The 27,125-nt window shown below is 43.2% G+C and overlaps 5 non-coding genes across 5 annotated transcripts; all 5 read left to right on the forward strand.

Annotated features, from left to right (window-relative positions):
• Nucleotides 1-6,299: 6,299 nt before the first annotated feature.
• trnar-ucg (transfer RNA arginine (anticodon UCG)) lies at nt 6,300-6,388 on the forward strand. The gene is given in 2 exon segments: nt 6,300-6,336; nt 6,353-6,388. It is a non-coding gene; the product is annotated as a tRNA-Arg (tRNA).
• Nucleotides 6,389-9,368: 2,980 nt separating this feature from the next.
• Nucleotides 9,369-9,457, forward strand: trnar-ucg (transfer RNA arginine (anticodon UCG)). Its single transcript is given in 2 exon segments — nt 9,369-9,405; nt 9,422-9,457. It is a non-coding gene; the product is annotated as a tRNA-Arg (tRNA).
• Nucleotides 9,458-12,438: 2,981 nt separating this feature from the next.
• trnar-ucg (transfer RNA arginine (anticodon UCG)) lies at nt 12,439-12,527 on the forward strand. The gene is given in 2 exon segments: nt 12,439-12,475; nt 12,492-12,527. It is a non-coding gene; the product is annotated as a tRNA-Arg (tRNA).
• A 2,982-nt stretch (nt 12,528-15,509) lies between these two features.
• trnar-ucg (transfer RNA arginine (anticodon UCG)) lies at nt 15,510-15,598 on the forward strand. Its single transcript is given in 2 exon segments — nt 15,510-15,546; nt 15,563-15,598. It is a non-coding gene; the product is annotated as a tRNA-Arg (tRNA).
• A 2,522-nt stretch (nt 15,599-18,120) lies between these two features.
• trnan-guu (transfer RNA asparagine (anticodon GUU)) lies at nt 18,121-18,202 on the forward strand. Its single transcript has one exon. It is a non-coding gene; the product is annotated as a tRNA-Asn (tRNA).
• The last annotated feature ends 8,923 nt before the right edge of the window (nt 18,203-27,125 follow it).

Raw genomic sequence — 27,125 nt, forward strand, 5'->3', positions numbered from 1 at the left:
GTAAATCTTCTCTGCACCCTCCCAAATGCCTCTATATCATCTTTATAATAGGATGACCAGAACTGCATACAGTACTCTAAGTGTGGTCTAACCGAGGTTCAATACAGGTTTAGCATAACCTTCCTATTTAGCAATTTTATACCACTAGAAATAACCTCCACTGCTTAGTTACCTTTATTTTGTCTTGCTAAACTCTATGACAATTTTTGTGATTTGTGTAGTTGTACTCAGAGATCCTATTGTTCCTCTACCCCACCGAGAGTCGTATGTGCCAAGTAATTAGTGACCTCCATATTCTTCCTACCAAAATGTAATACCTCACATGTATGTGTGTGGAACTTAATTGAAAATTATATGCCCATTCCGCGTGTTTATTAATGTTGTCCTTAATTTGTTGCAGCCCTCCTCAGCATAAATTTCCTCCAATTTGGTATCATTGGCAAATTTGGAAATTCTGTTTTTATTTCCAATTTCTAAATCGTTAATATAAATTGTGATCAATAGTGGTTCCGGCATTGATCCTTTTGGAACACCACTACCCATCTTCTGCCAATATGAATATCTGCCTTTTACCTCCAATCTCTGATTTCAGTCTTGAAGCTAGCTCGCTATGCATTCTGCTGCTTATACCCTGACGTTGCTCAGCAGGTTATTATTGGGTATCATTGCGAGGGTCTTTTGAAAATCTAGATACTTTATTCTTATTGCATGATCAATGTCTACCCTCTCTATAACCTCTTCAAAATTATGAGTTTGGTCCAGCAGTACTTTCCCTATTGAAATCCATGCTGATTATTCATTTTTTCCTTTTGGTTTCTAGATGTTCTTCTATTTTCTCCATTAGTAAGGATTCCTTTATTTTCCTATATAATTGACAATCATACCCATTGACCAACGAGCTGATTAGCTGAGACAAGCAGGGAGTACAGCATTTAATTTCCGCCGAAAGCGATTCAGCCATTCCGGATTTCTATTTTGTAATACAGCGACATCAAGTTGTTGTACTGTCAGTCTCGGATCAGTCTTTATCTGTTTAAAAGGATTGCGCTCTCAGTGCTGCTTCATTCAGTGTGTGTTTAAAAAAATGCGACGTGCTAGCTGCCATGGCTGGGTGGTTAAATCTTTGGATTAGGAATGTAATCGAATTGCTTCTGAGTAAGTTCGAGCCCTGTTCACAATGAATCAGTAGCTATAGGCATTCGCACGTAATCCGCTCTGTTTGGAGGTCGTTTGAGGTGTCATTGTTCTGAATTATTTTGCAGCAACTTTTCGGCCACCTGTTCCGTCACGCTCACCCAATCATCCACTCGCGCGAGTCCAGAGGATTGGGACATTGCTATAATCCAGCAAAGAACGACTAAAAATATGGTTAAAAGAGGGTAGATTATGAATGTTAACTTGAACGAAATATAAAAACAGATAGTAAGAGTTTCTACAGGTATGTAAAAAGGAAAAGAGTGGCTAAAGTAAATGTTAGTCTCGTGGAGGATGAGACTGGGGCATTAATAATCGAGAACAGGGAAATAGCAGAGACTTTGAACAAATATTTTGTTTCAGTTCTCACGGTAGAAGTCAGTAAAAACATCCAAATAGTGGATAATCCAAGGGCTATATGGAGGGAGGAAATTAATACTATCATTATCACTAATGAAGCAGTATGAGGTAAAATAATGGGACTAAAGGCGGACAAGTCCCTGGACCTGATGGCTTATATCCAATGGATGCATTGGTTGTATCCACAGGATATAAGCCATCAGGTCCAGGGGTCCTATGGAGGACTTGCTTCCACTCCCAAAGTGAATTCTTTGATGGCTGAGCAGTCCGATACGAGAGCCATAGACCATTTCACAGGTGGGACAAACATTCGTCAGGGGAAGGGGTCGGTAGGGCTGGTTTGCCGCACGCTCCTTCTGCTCCGTGCGCCTGGGCTCTTCATGCTCCTTGCATCGAGCCTCAAAGAGCTCAATGCCCTCCCGGATGGATTTTCTCCACCTCGGGCTATCTGCGGCCAGGGTCTCACAGGTGTCAGTGGTGATGTCGCACTTTCCCAGCGAGGCTTTGAGGGTGTCCTTATAACGTTTACGCTGTCCTCCTTTGGCTCGTTTACCATGAAGGAGTTCCGCATAAAGCATTGCTTATGGAGTCTCACATCTGGCATGCGTGCTATGTGGCCTGCCCAGCGAAGCTGATCGATTGTGGTCAGTGCTTCAATACTGGGGATGTTACCCTGGTCGAGGACACTGATGTTGATGCGTCTGTCCTCCCAGGAGATTTGCAGGATCTTGCGGAGACATCGTTGGTGATATATCTCCAGCGACCTGAGGTGCCTTCTGCACATCGTCCATGCCTCAGACCCATTAAGGAGGGCGGGTACTATTACAGCCCTGTAGACCATGAGTTAGGTGGTAGATTTGAGGGCCTGGTCTGCAAACAGTCTTTTCCGCAGGCGGCCGAAGGCTGCACTGGAGCACTGGAGGAGATGCTGAATCTCCACATAAATTTCTGCCTTTGTTGATAAGAGGCACCCCCTCATTTCCAATGGCATTCTTCCAGTCACACAGCCTTCGTTCAATCAAAAAATATCTAGATTATGAATCAATTATTTATTTATTTAAAACAAATCAAATTCAATTTTTTTTAAATAAAAATTAAATGTATTTATTTTCTAAATTTGTTTAATAGACATATATTTTTAAATTGCCTTTCAGTGGGCTGGTTTTACGTACCTCCCTCTTTCCTGCCTGTCGATCACCTGTGGCTTCAATAACCGTTTCTGCCCAGCGTGGTCCTGAGCCCCACTGCACAATTGCCTTCAGGGATGATAGAAATCTCACTTTATTCTTTTAAAAGGGATCTGCGGTCAGTCCAGGGTGATTCTGCATCTGGGTAAAAGGGATGTCCTTGCAGTCCCCGATCATTCTGTATCTGTTGAAAAGGGTTGGTTGTCAGTCCCGGTTCATAATCTTTCCCTTTAAAACGGATTTTCTAATAAACCCGGGTCATCCTGTATAGTTTGAGAAGGAGTATGATTTCAGCTGCAATGACCGAATTGTTAAACTCTTGTGTTCCAATTTACATCGGGGTTGCCTGCGCCGGGTTTGCACCCAGATCGCCGTGCATCTGTTCATTTACTCGAAATATGCTCATCTTTTCCTAAATCCACTCCTTGATTTTGCTCGCAATATACACAACAACACATTAGATGATGGTGGCAGCGGCCCCGTGGTCTAATGGATACGGCGTCCGACTTCGATTATAACCGCGAACTTATCAGAACATTGTAGATTCGTATCTTGCCGCGGTCAATTAACTCGCTGCGTAAATGTTTATATTTGTTGCGATTCTGCCGAAAAAACAACCATCTCTTGGAGTCACTCACCTGAAGTAAAGGAAGGCTGTTTGCTTTAAGAATCTAATGGCACGTGTTCATCATTGTCGATCTGCATGCACGGGCAGAGCAAGCTGTGAAGTGGACTTTCTTGCACATTATTTCTGTTGGGTTACAAAAAGCAGGAGATTAAAGGCTGACGCTTGGCGGAATGAAAGTCGAAGTGGCCGAGAAATTAAGGCGATGGACCACAAATCAATTTTGTTCTGCACGCATGAGTTCGAATCCCATTCTCGTCGTATTTGTGTTCAGCTTTGACTCACCTGGTCACTTTGTCAATCACATTAACCTCATCGCCGAATTTCCCTTTCACTGACAAGGATGCTGAACTTTGATCATTTCATGTCTCAAATTAATAATATATTCGTCAAATGGATAACATTTGTCGGACTGCGGAGAGGGAGACGAATTAGATCGGTCACTGAGTGACAGCACAAGCACGATGGAACTAACATCTTTTCTCACTATCGTCAGAATCTGAGAGCTGCACTCTTCACTGTCGGCGGCTCGTTGGTCTCGGGGTATGATTCTCGCTTCGGACTGATCACATTTGAAATGCGAGAGGTCTCGTGCCATATCCTGAACGAGCGCCGCCATTTTTTATTCAAATTTCCGCTCCTCACAGCCGCTTGACATGTGAAAAAGCAGATATATTTCACATTAAAACGTGTGATTTTGCGGCGATTGTTCGCACAGCGTACAAATCCCAGAGCAAAGTGAAACTCACACAACTGAGTAAAGTTAAAATATCTCAGAGGTACTCGGCTCTGTGACTCGCTGGATAACCGAAGCCTGTGTTTAGCTCAGGCCAATACTTGATCAGCATATCTTCCTGTCTGTGCGCATCAGCTCGCCTCAATGGGGATATGCATACATTCAGCGTCAATCTCCACCTCTGCCCTGAATATGAGTGCGTCCTGTTTCTCTAGAGCTGAAAAGCTGAGAGAAGCTGCCTTTTGAATTCGTGCCTTGGCTGCCGAATTCAAAGCGGACAGGAAATCAATCCGGGCTGGCAAAGCTGCCCGTCTGATGAAAAGGCGGTGATACCCTATATTGTAGCCATGTTCTCGTCTTCTGGCCTCAACATTAGGTTCAACGTATCGGATGATAAGCACCGCTCCCATTGTCTGGTAATGGTTCTGCTATTCCCACTAACACCTCCTCTGGACCATCCTTTGTTACGTTATTGCCCGATTACCACCCACTTTGCCTTTCTCCATTGTGCCATGTATTTTTTAATCACTCCTGCGTTCCGCTGTATCACAGACGTGCCCATTTGACCTTTCTCGCTGCGTATTTTTTCCAGGCGCTATTTTTGTTGAAAACATCTGTAATCTTTAACTTTTTCCTGAAATATCGGAATGATTATCCGACAGCACGTGAAACCGGATTCTTCCTCCACAAAATCTGCACGACCTGCCGAGTTTTACATATTTATCTGTTTTTATTCATTCTATTTCCGTGTCCCTTATAAGTGGATTTGCTGTCTGTCCGAGATCATTCTCTGTCTCTTTAAAATGGTGTGCTATCAGAACCTCATCATTCTGTGTCTGTTTAAAAGGGATGTGCTGTCTCTCCCAGATTTCCAATTTCCAATTTCAAAACCTGCCTTTGGAGGTTAACGAATTTTAGTTTGTTTGTGTTTTTGTGTAAGCTAGAGAGTGTGCAAACATGCTGTGCGATCTTACTGTCATGTGAGAAAAATGCATTACATGCAATTTGAAAACGTACTGATTTGATTGAACACTCCTTCGTGGACTCTCTGACTGTTGAAGAATGTGCTGTGGGATTTTGCTATTCCACATCTGAAAGAAGGGAAATTACACAAGTTAGAGATATAGCGATTTTAGGCAGGGCTTGCGTGTGGGCTGTGTGACATGACGACATCCTCCATCCTTATTTGCAAATTCAAATCAAATCAAACCAATACAAGACATGACTGACTGACTGACTTTGTTTATACATGTATATATATATGTGTATATTTATATATAATCCCAAATTTTTAACATCCAAAATAAATATGCTTTTTCTGTTCTGCCTGCGCTGCGCTCTCTTACATTTGACCTCTTTCACAGCACAAGCAGCTGCTGTCAGATCCAGCGGAAAGACACACTCGATTTTAAAAGATCGCCCTTGTACCCCACGTCTTCCCTCATGGCATGTCTTCCACCATGGGCTTACTGTGTTTGGGTAGTTATTGACTGCACCTCTCATTTCCCAATGGAATTCTTATAGTTACACAACCTTCGTTCAATAAAAAAAATACATAGATTATGAATCAATTATTTATTTCATTAAAACAACTCAAATTAAATTTTTTTTAAATACAATTTAAATGCATTTATTTTCTTAAAATGTTAAATATTTATATATTTCAGACTGGGCTGGTTTTACGTCCCTCCCTCCCTCCTTCCTGCCTGTCTATCACCTGTGGCTTCAAGAACAGTCTCTGCGCCGCATGATCCTGAGTCCCACTGCACAATTGCCTTCATGGATGAGCGAAATCTCACTTTATTTTTTTAAAATGGAACTGCTGTCAGTCAATGGTCATTCTGCATCTGGGTAAAAGGGATGTCCTTGCAATCCCGGATCATTCTGTGTCTGTTTAAATGGGCTGATTTTCAGTTCCGGTTCATAATCTTTCCCTTTAAAACGGATTTTCTCATAAACCCGCGTCATGCTGTATTGTTTGAGAAGGAGTATGATTTCAGCTGCAATGACCGAATTGTTAACCGAAAGTGTTCCAATTTACATTGGGGTTGCCTGCGCCGGTGCGCACCCAGATCGCAGTGCATCTGTTCATTCACTCGAAATATGCTCATCGTTTCCGAAATCCACTCCTTGATATTGCAGTTGCCCCGAATTTGCTCGCAATATACACAACAACACAATGATTGGTGCTGGCAGCGGCCGCATGGCCGAATGGATAAGGCGTCTGACTTCGATTACAACCGCAAAGTTATCAGAAGATTGCAGGTTCGAGTCCTGCCGCGGTCAACTTAGCTCGCTACGTGAAATTTTATATTCTTTGTTGTGATTCTGCCGAGAAATCAACCATCTCTTCCAGTCACTCACCTGAAGTGAAGGAAGGCTGTTTGCTCAAAGAATCTCATGGCAAGTTGTCGATCAGCATGCACGGGCAGAGCAAGCTGTGAAGTGGACTTTCTTGCACATTATTTCTGTTTGGATACAAAAAGCAGGAGATTGAATGGCTAACGATGTCTTACAGCAGAGACGAGGTGGCCGAGAGGTTAAGGGGATGAACTGCGAATCCATTGTGCTTTGCACGCATGGCTTCGAATCCCATTGTCGTCGTTGGCTTGCAGCTAACCACTTTCTGACATTCACATTTCACCTCATCGCCAAATTCCCCTTTTACTCACAGGGATGCTGTACTTTCCTCATGTCATGTCTCAAATTAATAATATATTCGTCAAAAGGAGAACAGTTGCAGTACAATGGCGACGGGCACTAATTAGATTGGTATCTGAGAGACAGCACATGTACGATGGGCCATAATATCATTTCTCACCACCGTCAGAATCTGAGGGCTGCACTTTTCACTGTCGGCGGCTCGTTGGTCCACGGTTATGATGCTCCCTTCGGAATGATCACATTTGAAATGCGAGAGGTCACGGGCCAAATCCCGGACGAGCCCCGCCATGTTTTACTCAAAGTTCCGCTTCTAACAGCCGCTCGACATGTGAGAAAACAGACGTATTTCACGTTAAAACTTGTGATTTTACGCCGATGTTCCCTGAGCATCCAAATCCCAGAGCAAAGTAAAACCCGCCAAACTGAGTAAAGTTAAAATATCTCAGAGGTACTCGGCTCTGTGACTCGTTGGATAACCTAAAGCCTTGTTTGGTTCCGGCCGATACTTGATCAGTATATCTTCCTGTCTGTACGCATAAGTTCACCTTAATTGGGATAAGCATACATTCAGCGTCAATCTCCACCACTGCCCTGAATATGAGTGCGTCCTGTTTCTCTAGAGCTGAAAAGCTGAGAGAAGCTGCCTTTTGAATTCGTGCCTTGGATGCCGAATTCAAAGCGGACAGGAAATCAATCCGGGCTGGCAAAGCTGCCTGGTCTGATTAAAAGGCGGTGATACCCTATATTGTAGGCATGTTCTCGTCTTCTGGCCTCAACATTAGGTTCAACGTATCGGATGATAAGCACCGCTCCCATTGTCTGGTAATGGTTCTGCTATTCCCACTAACACCTCCTCTGGAGCATCCTTTGATACGTTATTGCCCGATTACCACCCACTTTGCCTTTCTCCATTGTGCCATGTATTATTTAATCACTCCTGCGTTCCGCTGTATCACAGACGTTCCCATTTGACCTTTCTCGCTGCGTATTTTTTCCAGGCGCAATTTTTGTTGAAAACATCTGTAATCTTTAACTTTTTCCTGAAATATCGAAATGATTATCCGACAGCACGTGAAACCGGATTCTTCCTCCACAAAATCTGCACGACCTGCCGAGTTTTACATATTTATCTGTTTTTATTCATTCTATTTCCGTGTCCCTATTAAGTGGATTTGCTGTCTGTCCGAGATCATTCTCTGTCTCTTTAAAATGGTGTGCTATCAGAACCTCATCATTCTGTCTCTGTTTAAAAGGGATGTGCTGTCTCTCCCAGATTTCCAATTTCCAATTTCAAAACCTGCCTTTGGAGGTTAACGAATTTTAGTTTGTTTGTGTTTTTGTGTAAGCTAGAGAGTGTGCAAACATGCTGTGCGATCTTACTGTCATGTGAGAAAAATGCATTACATGCAATTTGAAACCGTACTGATTTGATTGAACACTCCTTCGTGGAATCTCTGACGGTTGAAGAATGTGCTGTGGGATTTTGCTATTCCACATCTGAAAGAAGGGAAATTACACAAGTTAGAGATATAGCGATTTTCGGCAGGGCTTGCGTGTGGGTTGTGTGACATGACGACATCCTCCATCCTTATTTGCAAATTCAAATCAAATCAAACCAATACAAGACATGACTGACTGAATGACTTTGTTTATACTTGTATATATATATGTGTATATTTATATATAATCCCAAATTTTTAACATCCAAAATAAATATGCTTTTTCTGTTCTGCCTGCGCTGCGCTCTCTTACATTTGACCTCTTTCACAGCACAAGCAGCTGCTGTCAGATCCAGCGGAAAGACACACTCGATTTTAAAAGATCGCCCTTGTAGCCCACGTCTTCCCTCATGGCTTGTCTTCCACCATGGGCTTACTGTGTTTGGGTAGTTATTGACTGCACCTCTCATTTCCCAATGGAATTCTTATAGTTACACAACCTTGGTTCAATAAAAAAATACATAGATTATGAATCAATTATTTATTTCATTAAAACAACTCAAATTCAATTTTTTTTAAATACAATTTAAATGCATTTATTTTCTTAAAATGTTAAATATTTATATATTTCAGACTGGGCTGGTTTTACGTCCCTCCCTCCCTCCTTCCTGCCTGTCTATCACCTGTGGCTTCAAGAACAGTCTCTGCGCCGCATGATCCTGAGTCCCACTGCACAATTGCCTTCAGGGATGAGCGAAATATCACTTTATTTTTTTAAAATGGAACTGCTGTCAGTCAAGGGTCATTCTGCATCTGGGTAAAAGGGATGTCCTTGCAATCCCGGATCATTCTGTGTCTGTTTAAATGGGCTGATTGTCAGTTCCGGTTCATAATCTTTCTCTTTAAAACGGATTTTCTCATAAACCCGCGTCATGCTGTATTGTTTGAGAAGGAGTATGATTTCAGCTGCAATGACCGAATTGTTAAACTATAGTGTTCCAATTTACATTGGGGTTGCCTGCGCCGGTGCGCACCCAGATCGCAGTGCATCTGTTCATTCACTCGAAATATGCTCATCGTTTCCTAAATCCAATCCTTGATATTGCAGTTGCCCCGAATTTGTTCGCAATATACACAACAACACAATGATTAGTGCTGGCAGCGGCCGCGTGGCCGAATGGATAAGGCGTCTGACTTCGATTACAACCGCAAAGTTATCAGAAGATTGCAGGTTCGAGTCCTGCCGCGGTCAACTTAGCTCGCTACGTGAAATTTTATATTCTTTGTTGTGATTCTGCCGAGAAACCAACCATCTCTTCCAGTCACTCAGCTGAAGTGAAGGAAGGCTGTTTGCTCAAAGAATCTCATGGCAAGTTGTCGATCAGCATGCACGGGCAGAGCAAGCTGTGAAGTGGACTTTCTTGCACATTATTTCTGTTTGGATACAAAAAGCAGGAGATTGAATGGCTAACGATGTCTTATAGCAGAGACGAGGTGGCCGAGAGGTGAAGGCGATGAACTGCGAATCCATTGTGCTCTGCACGCATTGCTTCGAATCCCATTGTCGTCGTTGGCTTGCAGCTGAACCACTTTTTGACATTCACATTTCACCTCATCGCCAAATTCCCCTTTTACTTAGAGGGATGCTGTACTTTCCTCATGTCATGTCTCAAATTAATAATATATTCGTCAAAAGGAGAACAGTTGCAGTACAATGGCGACGGGCACTAATTAGATAGGTATCTGAGAGACAGCACATATACGATGGGCCATAATATCATTTCTCACCACCGTCAGAATCTGAGGGCTGCACTTTTCACTGTCGGCGGCTCGTTGGTCCACGGTTATGATGCTCCCTTCGGAATGATCACATTTGAAATGCGAGAGGTCACGGGCCAAATCCCGGACGAGCCCCGCCATGTTTTACTCAAAGTTCCGCTTCTAACAGCCGCTCGACATGTGAGAAAACAGACGTATTTCACGTTAAAACTTGTGATTTTACGCCGATGTTCCCTGAGCATCCAAATCCCAGAGCAAAGTAAAACCCGCCAAACTGAGTAAAGTTAAAATATCTCAGAGGTACTCGGCTCTGTGACTCGTTGGATAACCTAAAGCCTTGTTTGGTTCCGGCCGATACTTGATCAGTATATCTTCCTGTCTGTACGCATAAGTTCACCTTAATTGGGATAAGCATACATTCAGCGTCAATCTCCACCACTGCCCTGAATATGAGTGCGTCCTGTTTCTCTAGAGCTGAAAAGCTGAGAGAAGCTGCCTTTTGAATTCGTGCCTTGGATGCCGAATTCAAAGCGGACAGGAAATCAATCCGGGCTGGCAAAGCTGCCTGGTCTGATTAAAAGGCGGTGATACCCTATATTGTAGGCATGTTCTCGTCTTCTGGCCTCAACATTAGGTTCAACGTATCGGATGATAAGCACCGCTCCCATTGTCTGGTAATGGTTCTGCTATTCCCACTAACACCTCCTCTGGAGCATCCTTTGATACGTTATTGCCCGATTACCACCCACTTTGCCTTTCTCCATTGTGCCATGTATTATTTAATCACTCCTGCGTTCCGCTGTATCACAGACGTTCCCATTTGACCTTTCTCGCTGCGTATTTTTTCCAGGCGCAATTTTTGTTGAAAACATCTGTAATCTTTAACTTTTTCCTGAAATATCGAAATGATTATCCGACAGCACGTGAAACCGGATTCTTCCTCCACAAAATCTGCACGACCTGCCGAGTTTTACATATTTATCTGTTTTTATTCATTCTATTTCCGTGTCCCTATTAAGTGGATTTGCTGTCTGTCCGAGATCATTCTCTGTCTCTTTAAAATGGTGTGCTATCAGAACCTCATCATTCTGTCTCTGTTTAAAAGGGATGTGCTGTCTCTCCCAGATTTCCAATTTCCAATTTCAAAACCTGCCTTTGGAGGTTAACGAATTTTAGTTTGTTTGTGTTTTTGTGTAAGCTAGAGAGTGTGCAAACATGCTGTGCGATCTTACTGTCATGTGAGAAAAATGCATTACATGCAATTTGAAACCGTACTGATTTGATTGAACACTCCTTCGTGGAATCTCTGACGGTTGAAGAATGTGCTGTGGGATTTTGCTATTCCACATCTGAAAGAAGGGAAATTACACAAGTTAGAGATATAGCGATTTTCGGCAGGGCTTGCGTGTGGGTTGTGTGACATGACGACATCCTCCATCCTTATTTGCAAATTCAAATCAAATCAAACCAATACAAGACATGACTGACTGAATGACTTTGTTTATACTTGTATATATATATGTGTATATTTATATATAATCCCAAATTTTTAACATCCAAAATAAATATGCTTTTTCTGTTCTGCCTGCGCTGCGCTCTCTTACATTTGACCTCTTTCACAGCACAAGCAGCTGCTGTCAGATCCAGCGGAAAGACACACTCGATTTTAAAAGATCGCCCTTGTAGCCCACGTCTTCCCTCATGGCTTGTCTTCCACCATGGGCTTACTGTGTTTGGGTAGTTATTGACTGCACCTCTCATTTCCCAATGGAATTCTTATAGTTACACAACCTTGGTTCAATAAAAAAATACATAGATTATGAATCAATTATTTATTTCATTAAAACAACTCAAATTCAATTTTTTTTAAATACAATTTAAATGCATTTATTTTCTTAAAATGTTAAATATTTATATATTTCAGACTGGGCTGGTTTTACGTCCCTCCCTCCCTCCTTCCTGCCTGTCTATCACCTGTGGCTTCAAGAACAGTCTCTGCGCCGCATGATCCTGAGTCCCACTGCACAATTGCCTTCAGGGATGAGCGAAATATCACTTTATTTTTTTAAAATGGAACTGCTGTCAGTCAAGGGTCATTCTGCATCTGGGTAAAAGGGATGTCCTTGCAATCCCGGATCATTCTGTGTCTGTTTAAATGGGCTGATTGTCAGTTCCGGTTCATAATCTTTCTCTTTAAAACGGATTTTCTCATAAACCCGCGTCATGCTGTATTGTTTGAGAAGGAGTATGATTTCAGCTGCAATGACCGAATTGTTAAACTATAGTGTTCCAATTTACATTGGGGTTGCCTGCGCCGGTGCGCACCCAGATCGCAGTGCATCTGTTCATTCACTCGAAATATGCTCATCGTTTCCTAAATCCAATCCTTGATATTGCAGTTGCCCCGAATTTGTTCGCAATATACACAACAACACAATGATTAGTGCTGGCAGCGGCCGCGTGGCCGAATGGATAAGGCGTCTGACTTCGATTACAACCGCAAAGTTATCAGAAGATTGCAGGTTCGAGTCCTGCCGCGGTCAACTTAGCTCGCTACGTGAAATTTTATATTCTTTGTTGTGATTCTGCCGAGAAACCAACCATCTCTTCCAGTCACTCAGCTGAAGTGAAGGAAGGCTGTTTGCTCAAAGAATCTCATGGCAAGTTGTCGATCAGCATGCACGGGCAGAGCAAGCTGTGAAGTGGACTTTCTTGCACATTATTTCTGTTTGGATACAAAAAGCAGGAGATTGAATGGCTAACGATGTCTTATAGCAGAGACGAGGTGGCCGAGAGGTGAAGGCGATGAACTGCGAATCCATTGTGCTCTGCACGCATTGCTTCGAATCCCATTGTCGTCGTTGGCTTGCAGCTGAACCACTTTTTGACATTCACATTTCACCTCATCGCCAAATTCCCCTTTTACTTAGAGGGATGCTGTACTTTCCTCATGTCATGTCTCAAATTAATAATATATTCGTCAAAAGGAGAACAGTTGCAGTACAATGGCGACGGGCACTAATTAGATAGGTATCTGAGAGACAGCACATATACGATGGGCCATAATATCATTTCTCACCACCGTCAGAATCTGAGGGCTGCACTTTTCACTGTCGGCGGCTCGTTGGTCCACGGTTATGATGCTCCCTTCGGAATGATCACATTTGAAATTCGAGAGGTCACGGGCCAAATCCCGGACGAGCCCCGCCATGTTTTACTCAAAGTTCCGCTTCTTACAGCCGCTCGACATGTGAGAAAACAGACGTATTTCACGTTAAAACGTGTGATTTTACGCCGATGTTCCCTGAGCATCCAAATCCCAGAGCAAAGTGAAACCCGCCAAACTGAGTAAAGTTAAAATATCTCAGAGGTACTCGGCTCTGTGACTCGTTGGATAACCTAAAGCCTTGTTTGGTTCCGGCCGATACTTGATCAGTATATCTTCCTGTCTGTACGCATAAGTTCACCTTAATTGGGATAAGCATACATTCAGCGTCAATCTCCACCTCTGCCCTGAATATGAGTGCGTCCTGTTTCTCTAGAGCTGAAAAGCTGAGAGAAGCTGCCTTTTGAATTCGTGCCTTGGCTGCCGAATTCAAAGCGGACAGGAAATCAATCCGGGCTGGCAAAGCTGCCTGGTCTGATTAAAAGGCGGTGATACCCTATATTGTAGGCATGTTCTCGTCTTCTGGCCTCAACATTAGGTTCAACGTATCGAATGATAAGCACCGCTCCCATTGTCTGGTAATAGTTCTGCTATTCCCACTAACACCTCCTCTGGAGCATCCTTTGATACGTTATTGCCCGATTACCACCCACTTTGCCTTTCTCCATTGTGCCATGTATTACTTAATCACTCCTGCGTTCCGCTGTATCACAGACGTTCCCATTTGACCTTTCTCGCTGCGTATTTTTTCCAGGCGCTATTTTTGTTGAAAACATCTGTAATCTTTAACTTTTTCCTGAAATATCGGAATGATTATCCGACAGCATGTGAAACCGGATTCTTCCTCCACAAAATCTGCACGACCTGCCGAGTTTTACATATTTATCTGTTTTTATTCATTCTATTTCCGTGTCCCTTTTAAGTGGATTTGCTGTCTGTCCGAGATCATTCTCTGTCTCCTTAAAATGGTGTGCTATCAGAACCTCATCATTCTGTGTCTGTTTAAAAGGGATGTGCTGTCTCTCCCAGATTTCCAATTTCCAATTTCAAAACCTGCCTTTGGAGATTAACGAATTTTAGTTTGTTTGTGTTTTTGTGTAAGCTAGAGAGTGTGCAAACATGCTGTGCGATCTTACTGTCATGTGAGAAAAATGCATTACATGCAATTTGAAACCGTACTGATTTGATTGAACACTCCTTCGTGGACTCTCTGACGGTTGAAGAATGTGCTGTGGGATTTTGCTATTCCACATCTGAAAGAAGGGAAATTACACAATTTAGAGATATAGCGATTTTAGGCAGGGCTTGCGTGTGGGCTGTGTGACATGACGACATCCTCCATCCTTATTTGCAAATTCAAATCAAATCAAACCAATACAAGACATGACTGACTGACTGACTTTGTTTATACATGTATATATATATGTGTATATTTATATATAATCCCAAATTTTTAACTTGCAAAATAAATATGCTTTTTCTGTTCTGCCTGCGCTGCGCTCTCTTACATTTGACCTCTTTCACAGCACAAGCAGCTGCTGTCAGATCCAGCGGAAAGACACACTCGATTTTAAAAGATCGCCCTTGTAGCCCACGTCTTCCCTCATGGCTTGTCTTCCACCATGGGCTTACTGTCTTTGGGTAGTTATTGACTGCACCTCTCATTTCCCAATGGAATTCTTATAGTTACACAATCTTCGTTCAATAAAAAAAATACATAGATTATGAATCAATTATTTATTTCATTAAAACAACTCAAATTCAATTTTTTTTAAATACAATTTAAATGCATTTATTTTCTTAACATGTTAAATATTTATATATTTCAGACTGGGCTGGTTTTACGTCCCTCCCTCCCTCCTTCCTGCCTGTCTATCACCTGTGGCTTCAAGAATAGTCTCTGCGCCGCATGATCCTGAGTCCCACTGCACAATTGCCTTCAGGGATGAGCGAAATATCACTTTATTTTTTTAAAAGGGAACTGCTGTCAGTCAAGAGTCATTCTGCATCTGGGTAAAAGGGATGTCCTTGTAATCCCGGATCATTCTGTGTCTGTTTAAATGGGCTGGTTGTCAGTTCCGGTTCATAATCTTTCCCTTTAAAACGGATTTTCTCATAAACCCGCGTCATGCTGTATTGTTTGAGAAGGAATATGATTTCAGCTGCAATGACCGAATTGTTAAACTATAGTGTTCCAATTTACATTGGGGTTGCCTGCGCCGGTGCGCACCCAGATCGCAGTGCATCTGTTCATTCACTCGAAATATGCTCATCGTTTCCGAAATCCACTCCTTGATATTGCAGTTGCCCCGAATTTGCTCGCAATATACACAACAACACAATGATTGGTGCTGGCAGCGGCCGCGTGGCCGAATGGATAAGGCATCTGACTTCGATTACAACCGCAAAGTTATCAGAAGATTGCAGGTTCGAGTCCTGCCGCGGTCAAGTTAGCTCGCTACGTGAAATTTTATATTCTTTGTTGTGATTCTGCCGAGAAATCAACCATCTCTTCCAGTCACTCACCTGAAGTGAAGGAAGGCTGTTTGCTCAAAGAATCTCATGGCAAGTTTTCATCATTGTCGATCTGCATGCTCGGGCAGAGCAAGCTGTGAAGTGGACTTTCTTGCACATTATTTCTGTTTGTATACAAAAAGCAGGAGATGGAATGGCTGACGATGTCTTATAGCAGAATCCATTGTGCTCTGGATGCATGGCTTCGAATCCCATTCTCGTCGTCGTTGGCTTGCAGCTGAATCACTTTTTGACATTCACATTTCACCTCATCGCCAAATTCCCCTTTTACTTACAGGGATGCTGTACTTTCCTCATGTCATGTCTCAAATTAATAATATATTCGTCAAAAGGAGAACAGTTGCAGTACAATGGCGAGGGGCACTAATTAGATAGGTATCTGAGAGACAGCACATGCACGATGTGCCATAATATCATTTCTTACCACCGTCAGAATCTGAGAGTTGCGCTTTTCACTGTCGGCGGCTCGTTGGTCCACGGTTATGATTCTCCCTTCAGAATGATCACATTTGAAATGCAAGAGGTCACGGGCCAAATCCCGGACGAGCCCCGCCATGTTTTGCTCAAAGTTCCGCTTCTAACAGCCGCTCGACTTGTGAGAAAACAGACGTATTTCACGTTAAAACGTGTGATTTTACGCCAATGTTCCCTTAGCATCCAAATCCCAGAGCAAAGTGAAACCCGCCAAACTGAGTAAAGTTAAAATATATCAGAGGTACTCGGCTCTGTGACTCGTTGGATAACCTGAAGCCTTGTTTGGTTCCGGCCGATACTTGATCAGTATATCTTCCTGTCTGTACGCATAAGTTCACCTCAATTGGGATAAGCATACATTCAGCGTCAATCTCCACCTCTGCCCTGAATATGAGTGCGTCCTGTGTCTCTAGAGCTGAAAAGATGAGAGAAGCTGCCTTTTGAATTCGTCCCTTGGCTGCCAAATTCAAAGCGGACAGGAAATCAATCCGGGCTGGCAAAGCTGCCTGGTCTGATTAAAAGGCGGTGATACCCTATATTGTAGGCATATTCTCGTCTTCTGGCCTCAACATTAGGTTCAACGTATAGGATGATAAGCATCGCTCCCATTGTCTGGTAATGGTTCTGCTGTTCCCACTAACACCTCCTCTGGACCATCCTTTGTGACTTTATTGCCCGATTACCACCCACTTTGCCATTCTCCATTGTGCCATGTATTATTTAATCACTCCTGCGTTCCGCTGTATCACAGACGTTCCCATATGAACTTTCTCGCTGCTTATTTTTTCCAGGCGCTATTTTTGTTGAAAACATCTATAATCTTTAACTTTTTCCTGTAATATCGGAATGATTATCCGACAGAACGTGAAACCGGATTCTTCCTCCACAAAATCTGCACGACCTGCCGAGATTTACATATTTATCTGTTTTTATTCATTCTATTTCCGTGTCTCTTTTAAGGGGGTTTTGCTGTCTGTCCGAGATAATTTTCTGTCTCTGTAAAATGGTGTGCTATCAGACCCTCATCTGTGTCTGATTAAAAGGGATGTGCTGTCTGTCCCGGATTTCCAATTTCAAATTTCAAAACCTGCCTTTGGAGGTTAAGGAATTTTAGTTTGTTTGTGTGTTTCAGACTGGGCTGCTTTTACGTCCCTCCATCCTTCCTTCCTGCCATTCTATCACCTGTGGCTTCAATAACAGTCTCTGCGCCGCGTGGTCCTGAGCACCACTGCACAATTGCCTTCAGGGATGATCGAAATCTCACTTTATTCTTTTAAAAGGGAACTGCTGTCAGTCAAGGGTCATTCTGCATCTGGGTAAAGGGGATGCCTTTGCAATCCCAGATCATTCTGTGTCTGGTTAAATGGGCAGGTTGTCAGTTCCGGTTCATAATCGTTCCCTTTAAAACGGATTTTCTCACAAACCCGGGTCATCCTGTATTGTTTGAGATGGAGTATGATTGCAGCTGCAATGACCGAATTGTTAAACTATAGTGTTCCAATTTACATTGGGGTTGCCTGCGCCGCTGCGCATCCAGATCGCAGTGCATCTGTTCATTCACTCGAAATATGCTCATCTTTTCCTAAATCCACTGCTTGATATTGCAGTTGCCCCGAATTTGCTCGCAATATACACAACAACACAATGAATGGTGCTGACTTCGATTACAACCGCAAAGTTATAAGAAGATTGCAGGTTCGAGTCCTGCCGCGGTCAACTTAGCTCGCTACGTGAAATTTTATATTCTTTGTTGTGATTCTGCCGAGAAACCAACCATCTCTTCCAGTCACTCACCTGAAGTGAAGGAAGGCTGTTTGCTTAAAGAATCTCATGGCAAGTTTTCATCATTGTCGATCTGCATGCACGGGCAGAGCAAGCTGTGAAGTGCACTTTCTTGCACATTATTTCTGTTTGGATACAAAAAGCAGGAGATTGAATGGCTGACGATGTCTTATAGCAGAGACGAGGTGGCCGAGAGGTTAAGGCGATGGACTGTTAATCCATTGTGCACAGCACGCATGTGTTCGAGTCCCATTCTCGTCGTCGTTGGCTTGCAGCTTAACCTCTTTTTGACATTCACATTTGACCTCATCGCCAAATTCCCCTTTTACTTTCAGGGATGCTGTACTTTCTTCCTGTCATGTCTCAAATTAATAATATATTCGTCAAAAGGAGAACAGTTGCAGTACAATGGCGGGGGGCACTAATTAGATAGGTATCTGAGAAACAGCACATGCACGATGGGCCATAATATCATTTCTCACCACCATCAGAATCTGAGAGCTGCGCTTTTCACTGTCGGCGGCTCGTTGGTCCACGGTTACGATTCTCCCTTCGGAATGATCACATTTGAAATGCGAGAGGTCACGGGCCAAATCCCGGACGAGCCCCGCCATGTTTTACTCAAAGTTCAGCTTCTAACAGCCGCTCGACATGTGAGCGCGTGGCTGCATGATCGCGCAACAATCGAGCAGACCAGGACAGGATGCTCACAAGCTCCAGGCGCTGCATTGCGCATGCGTGGCTGCACAGTGGCCAGCAGTGGGACAAATTTAACGGGTTTGTGCACGGAAAATCATTTGAGGGTATATTGAATGAACATAAACACTTCATGAAGATAATTTCAACTACAAAAACAACTTGCATTTATATAGCACATTTAACGTCATAAAACGTCCCAAGGCGCTTCACAGTCGCCCTTTAAGACAAAACCAATCCATTTGCCTCCGAGCATCAGCAGAAGAAGTTACGTCAGATGATCACAGCTTAGCCAAAGAGTTAGATTTCAAGGAGAGCAATAAAGGAGGAAAGAGAAGTAGAGAAGCGAAATGGTTTAGGCAGGGAATTCCAGAGCTTGGGGCCCAGGGAACAGAAGGCACGGTCACTCATGGTTAACCGATTATAATCCGGGATGCATAAAAAGGCAGAATTAGAGTATCGCAGATATCTCGGGGGCATTGACCTCCGCTGTAATTCTTTATGGAAAATGCTTCATATATTTTAAAAAGGCATCTATAAACTTTTAGAAAGTTAAATAAATTTTGGATGAGATTTAAATTATTTTAAAGAGTGTGAAGTATTTCGGAGACATGTGAAGCATTGTGAACAGTTAACTGTGAAGTCATTTTAAATAATTTAAGTAAGCGTCAAAATGGATTGGAAGCAGCGAGCAAAATGCGGTGTTGATGAGGGATCAGAACTTTGATGATGATTACATGACACACTCCTCAATGAGGTTGAGACAAAGTGCCCACATCTCATTGCAACCATGAAGTCCAGAGCTCCGTGCAAAGACATTTGTTAGATTGCACAGAAGTTGCGTTCACTGTTAGCGCTAACTACTCAGCCCCGCCGACAGCAGAACAATGGTACAGTTTTAAACTTGTCAATGTACAATTTGGTAATATCAAACGTTACTATTTTAAAACATGATTTGTTGCAGAGCTGTTGTGAAGTGACTTGACCAGGGAAGCAGTTGAGGCTAACTCATTGCATGTATTCAAATCACAGATAGATAGATTTTTAACCAATAAGGGAATTAAGGGTTATGGGGAGGGGACGAGTAAGTGGAGCTGAGTCAAATGCCAGATCAGCCATGATCTTGTTGAGTGACGGAGCAGGTTCGAGGAGCTAGATGGCCTACTCTTGTTCCTAATTCTTAAATTGTTATGTTCTTATGACCATACCGGCACCTGCCTTGGTCGTAAAATTCAATTGCATTGCACATCGTCAGAGACATCAATTGAGCTTGTAACCAACTTATCTGTAATCAACACATTTAAGGTTAGTAAACAAACGCCTGTCTCCAAAGCAGGCAATTATATCTCAAGCAAAAATTGTTTTGATTTATAAGAACATAAAAACATCCGAAAACGTTTCAGGAGTAGGACATTTGGCCCCTCGAGCCTGTTGCGCCCTTCAATAAGATCATGGCTGATCTGATCTTGGGCTCAATTCCACTTCCCTGCCTGCTACCCATAACCGTTCACCCCCTTATCTGTCAAAATATTGTCGATCTCCACCTTAAATATATTCAATGACCCAGCCTCCACAGCTCACTTGGATAGGGAATTCCATAGATTTACACTGAGAGAAGACATTCCTCCGCATCTCCGTTTTAAATGGGCGACCCCTTATTCTGAAATATTGCCTCCTAGTTCTAGATTCCCCCACGAGGCGATACATCCACTCTGCATCTAACTTGTCGAAACCGCTCAGTATCTTATATGCTTTAATAAGATTACCTCTCATTCTTCTAAACTCCAATGAGTGTAGGCTCTCGTCTGCAAGGATTAAATTTCTGTTTTCAATTTGGAATAAATAGCGCGTAATGCCAGGGAGCGTGCCATGACAGGGAGTGGTATTGCCATTCGGAGGGAGTTATTGGCGCAACACGAATGCAAGGCGCAGGACACACAGTTCGGTTCCACTTTTTGCAGAATCCACCTCATTCGAACCATAGGATTGGATGAAAGGGGGATGATCTGTAATTTTAAAATCTTTTCTTTTATTCAAATGTTGGTGCTGCATTATTTTTTGAAAGTTATCCTTGTGACTAATAATATAATTACTCATTTCCTTTGAGATGTATCGTCTGAAGTGACTTTAGTGTTTAACTATTGTTTTAACAACGGATTTAATATTACAACAGATAACAAAGTAGAAAATAACGTGTTTTCTTGTTGAATGTAATGTCTTCCTTGCACAAAGGAATCAAAATAGACACTTCAACATGTCAACATGTTGAATAAACGAATTTAAAACACAAAGCTGAAAATAGCTAGCTAACAATTCGTATTTTAAGATTAAGAACATCTAAAGCTTACATCAAAAGTCGTTGCCGCTCCAATAAAAGTTCAAAGTTTCGCTTTAAATTAAGTGTGTTCTTTTCTGTGCCTTGCTGAGGGAAGGGGATGTATGAGTCGACACTATCGTCATCTCGTTAATTTGGTGGCTACGAGCTGTTCCCTTGTAACTCTACTCTCGTCAGCAATTGGTTCCTCCACATCAGGCTTTGTCAAAAGGATATTGGCATCCTCCATATCCCCTATTGCAGCAGACAGCTCATCTGCATTGTTAGAGTTCAGTACCTTCCACAGGGCAAAGATGTACAAAGCGCAACAAGACACCGCAATCCTTGACACTTTCACAGGAGAGGTCGGCAAAGCCCCCCTGACCTGTCCAAGCATCGGAAGAGTGATTTCAGAAGCTGGATTGTACTTGCGATCACTTGCAGTGATGGCCAGCTGGGCAGAGTTTTATCTCTCATTTGCCTCATTATTGGTCCTGCACTGTGGTGTCATCAGCCACGGTTTTAGCGGGTAGCCCTTGTCGGCCAATTTACATTGCGGATTCAGAACGCAATGTTCTGAGAGAACCATATACGTCTGAGTGACGGAGGACGAAGGAGTCATGAACACCTCCCCGGTGATCAGCCTTCAAGTTTAGGATCCTCAGTTGTGCATCACTTTCAGTCGTTGCATTTAAGGAATGAAACCCATTCCTGTTGATGTAGGCTACAGATGAATCAATTGGTGCCTTCATTGCAATATGGGTTCCAGCGATGGGGCCACCACTTTTTGGAAGTTGCCAATCCAAAAAAATGCAAGAGCTCATTCCTTTTTCTGCCGAGTGGACAATTAAAATTCTATGAACTCAGAAGCCCTACGCAATATGGCATATGTCACCTGCTGAATATAGGCCATCACAGCGCTCTTGGCTCGAAATTTCCGCATTGCCGAACAGAAGTGATGCACTTGCAAAAAAGTTCAGTGCTGTTGTTGCCTTCATGGACACTGACAAGGCAGTGCAGGTCTTTGCGCGTGTATGCAGGTCACCATTAAAATGTCACACACAGGCTGATTGCCTTTTTGCTAAAGCGCAGCCTCGACAACCAAAAATCATCCGACATTATGACAGCCTTACCCTATACACACTCTGTTGTGAGCAGTAGTTCATTCTGTTCAGGCGCCGGTCGTGATTCCTCAATCTTCTATGTTATTCCCTGGAACGTTCGAATCTTTGTGGCAGAATCACACCAATAATCGGGAAAAGTCCTCAAGAAGCATGTTTCTCTCTCACAGGCCTCCTGTTTAAAAAAATGATGTGCATGGAGGGAACAATTAGAAAGAGTTGTAAAAGTCATGTTCGTAAAGTGAGTCGGTATAAAATCTGGTCGGGCGGAGGTGACAACGGGTGGCATTATATCGCCCGCACATCATACCCAGCTGATAAATATCACCCACCAGGAATAATTTATAGGCCTTTCATGATGTTTACAACGTCCCACGTAAAAATTTTAAACAGCATGAAAAATTGTATTAGTTAAATCATTTATATACTCTGGCATAATATGAATATAAGAACATGGTTTTGATGTTGTTTTTGTCTCTCCCAGGAGAACACATGGTACCGGTTGGGGTCGAGTGTGGAATGTTTCGGTGAAGGAGTGGCGCACTGTTGTGGGGCAGACTGTTTGGGCTGGATGCTCTTTACCTTTCCGGCATTGTTCATTGTTCATCGGTTGAAATGTAACCTTCAGGGTGCTGACTGAGGGCCGTGTGGCTCTTTGTCGGCCTGCGCAGATACGATGCGCCGAAATAGTCTCCTTCTGCACTGTAGATTTCTATGTTTCTCTAAGAAACAGTAGCAGGGATAGGCCATTCGGTCACTCGAGCCTGCTCCGCCTTTCATTTAGATAAATGTTGATGTTTGACATCAACTCCACTTTCCTGCTCTATCCTCATATCGCTTGATTCCCTGTGTATCCAAAAATTTATCGATGTTTGCCTTGAGCATACTAAAGAGTGGGGCTCCCCAGCCCTCTCGGTTAGAGAATTATAAAGTTTCAACACCATCCGAATGAAGAAAGTTCTCCTCATCTCAGTACTAAATTGCTGACACCTTATTCTGAGACTGCATTCCTTGGTTCTAGAAAAAACATCCAAGGGAAACATCGTCGCTGCATGTACCCTGTCAAGTCCAATCTGAATTTTTTTTAATGTTTCAATGAGATCATCTCATATTCTTGTATACTCTAGAAAATATGGGCCTAACGATCAATCGCTCCTCATCGGACAATCTCCCCATTTCAGGAATCAGTCTGATGAACCTTCGTTGCACTCCCTCTATGGCAAGCATAGCCTTCCTTATGTAAGGAGACTAAAGCGATACTCAGTACTACTGGTGTGCTCACATCAGGACGCTAAGTAATTGTATTAAGTCATCTTCACTCTGATACGCAAAACCTCTTGTAATAAATGCCAATGCACCATTTGCTTTCTTAATTGCTTGCAGTACCTGCGTGTTAATTGTCAGCGATTCTCATACAGGACACCCAGGTCCCTCTGAACACCAACGTTCGCCAACCTCTCTTCATTTAAAACATACTTTGCTTTTGTATTTTCCTACCAACGTGGATACTTCACATTTCTCCAAATTATATTCCATTTGCCATCTTATTGCCCACTCAGTTAGCCTGTCAATTTCCCCTTGAAATCTCTTTGCATCCTCCTCACATGTTGTAATCCCAGCTAACTTTGTATCATCAATAATCTTGGATATATTCCCCTCATCCAAATAATTGAAATAGATTGTGAATAGTTGTGGTAGAAGCAATGATCCTTGTTGTAACCCCGATTTACAGACTCCCAACCCTAAAATGACCCGTTTGTTTCTAATCTCTGTTTTCTGTCAGTTAAGCAATCCTCAATCCATGCTAACATATATCTCCCAAGTCGATGAGGACTAATTTTGTTTAATAACCAGTTGTGTGGCAACTTGTAGATTGCCTTCAGAAAATCCAAATACAGTACATTCACCAGCCACCCTTATCTCTTCACCTCGTTATAACCTCAAAAACCCAAACATGATTTCGCTTTCATAAATCCGTATTAACGCTGCCTAGTCGTATTATTATTTTCCAGGTGTTCTGTTACCACAAATATAATAATAGATTCATGCAGTTTCCCTACTACTGACGTGAACCTGTCTGGTCTGCAGTAGACGTTTTCTCTCTCACGTCTTTCTTACTTTTTAACTTAATCTATAATCATTGCATATATTATTTAATTATGTTTAATTATAATTAATTATTATTACACTGGTTTACTTTTGTATACTCCTTAATCTATTAGTTACAATGTAATTGAATTTCTTTGTTTTATTTTTTTTCGCCTGTGTCTATTTGTGTGTGCATTTTAGCTGCCGCTTCAGAACCGACTTTTTAAAGTCTTTTGCACTTCCTTCTCCCACTTGTTTTCCCTTCCCATCCCTTGTTAATATTTAACATGTTGTAAGGCTATTGTGAAGTGCCTTGTGAAGTTTTATATCCTTAAAGTGGCCAGATAATAAAAGTTATTATTATTATTTCTTCAAAAGCGGGGTTACATTTGCTACCTTTCAATTCGCAGAAACCGTTCCAAAAATCCTGGAATTTTGGAAGATGATAACCAATGCATCCACTTACTCTAATGCCAAATGTTTCAAAATCCAAGGATGTAGACCATCAGGTCCAAGGGATGTATTGACTTTAAGAACCATTAAATATCCATAACTATTCCTGTATTAATATTAATTTATTTCAGTTCCTCGTTTGCGACACCCTTGATTCTCCAATATTTCCAGGAGATTTTGTTCATCAACTTCCACGATGACAGACGCAACGTATTTTTAATATTCTCTGCTATTTCCTTATTCCCCATTACAACACGGAGGCAGGTATTGGTGTTATCATAGAAATGAAATCCCGTGTGCTCACTGTGGGTACAGTTTAAAATGGAACCCCATTAATAATGCAACAACCCACCATGAGATTTTGTGCAGACCTGATGACCCATGGAACGTCCTGAGGAAACTGAGGTGGCAACAAACGAACTTGCTGTTCTCCACAGTCCTCGGCTTTGAAGCTTGTTTCCGACTTTTTTCATCTTCACGTGTGTATCTGTGCCTTATGAATTAGGGAACGCTACTTATGAGAACTATTATCTTGTGAAGTTTAGTAAAATAGAGCATTAAGTTAACAGGCGCAATTCAGCTGTTCTTAAACATGTAAAATTTGCGAATAGTTCCAATTCTTTTGGCATGAATGCCTCGAGTCATTCTCTTCACCAGATAAAATTAAGTGTGGATCAGAAACAGCTTACCTGAGGGAAACATCAGAGAGAGCCAAATCAAAGATGGATTGATAAGTCATTCGCCCCAGTAGCGCGCTCGATTGGGTTATTTGCACATTAGGTCAACTTCACCAGCTTCGGGACCAGGTACAATGCGATCGATCCGCGTGGGGCAAGTTTATCTCTGGACCGCGACGCTGGCGCGAGCAGATGTCATCACTAGCTTTCTGCATCAAAGAACTGGTCGACATCTATCGGGGCGCTCATTAATGGGGATGGCACCCCGGCACGACATCTTTGTTTCTCGGCCAACTCTGGTTGGCACAATAATGTCGGCCCGAGCGTGGTCCTGTCCGCCATCATTTCGTCCAGCACTCCATCTTGGCTGCCTGGCTGTAGGCCCAATCACTCACTGCGCTCGTGGTCGATTGGAGGCAATCAGAGGCTTTGCAGGGTGTGCAGCGGTCCTCGCCTTTAATCAAAGGGGCGAGGCTTTGAAGCTCATCAGCGCAATGCAGCCTCCATGTAGAACTTCCTGCAGTGCCCAAGTAGCCCTCATCACAGACAGTCGTTCGGACTCGAGGAAGACTTGCTTCCACTTCTAAAGTGAGTTCTTTGGTGGCTGCATAGTCGAACTCGAATGTCATGGACCCAGTCGCAGGTTCGACCGACATTCGACAGGAGATGTGGTGGGTGGGAGTGGGGGTGATACTGATTCACCACGCTCTCTTTCCACTGCCTGCACCTGACCCCTTCCTGCTCGCAGCATTGAGATTCGAAGTGCTCAACGTCCTCCCGGATGCCCTTCCTCCACCTAGGGCGGTGTCCGGGCATGGACTCCCACGTGTCGGTGGTGATGTCGCACTTCACCAGGGAGGCTTTAGGGGTGTCATATAACACTTACGCTGCCCACCTTTGGCTCGTTTGCCGTGAAGGAGCACCGCATAGAGCAATTGCTCAGGGAGTCTCGTGTCTGGCATGCGAACTCTGTGGCCTGCCCAGCGAAGCTAATCGAGTATGGTCATTGATTCAATGGTGTGGATATTCGCCTGGGTGAGGACATTGATGCGCTTGTCCTCCTAGGGGATTTGCAGCATCTTGCAGAGACATCGTTCGTGATCTATTTCCATCGACTTGATGTGTCTTCTGTACATCATCCATGCCTCTGATCCACACAGGAGGGCGGGTATTACTACAGCCCTGTAGACCATGAGCTGGGTGGTAGGTTTGAGGGCCACATCTTCGAGCACTCTTTTCCTCAGGCGGCCGAAGGGTGTATAGCGCAATGGAGGCGATGTTTACCCTCCGAATTACTGTATGCCTTTGCTTGTAAGAGGCGCCCTAGGTATGGGAAGTGGTCCACGTTGTTCAGGGCCACATCGTGAATCTTGATGACTGGGGGGCAGTGCTGTGCGGCGAACACAGGCTGGTGAAGGACCTTTGTCTTACGGATGTTAAGCGTAAGGCCGATGCTTTCATATGACTTGGAAATACATCGAATATACTGGAGTTCAGCCTCAGATAATGCACTGATGCAGGCATCGTCCGCGTACTGCAGCTCAATGACAGAGGTTGAGGTGATCTTGGACCTGGCCTGGAAACGGCGTAGGTTAAACAGCTTCCCACTAGTTCTATAGTTTATGTCCACTCCAACGGGAAGCTTGTTAACTGTGAGGTGGAGCATGGCAGCGAGGAAGATTGAGAAGAAGATTGGAACGATGACGTAGCCATGTTTAACCCCGGTCCGGACGTGAATTGGGTTTGCTAATGGATCCGTTGGTCAGCATCATGGTCTGCATGTCGTCATGGAGTAGGGGAAAGATGTTGACAAAGCTTTGGGGGCATCCAACACG

This window comes from Pristiophorus japonicus, unplaced genomic scaffold (assembly GCF_044704955.1).
Source record: "Pristiophorus japonicus isolate sPriJap1 unplaced genomic scaffold, sPriJap1.hap1 HAP1_SCAFFOLD_183, whole genome shotgun sequence".
NCBI lineage: Eukaryota > Metazoa > Chordata > Chondrichthyes > Pristiophoridae > Pristiophorus > Pristiophorus japonicus.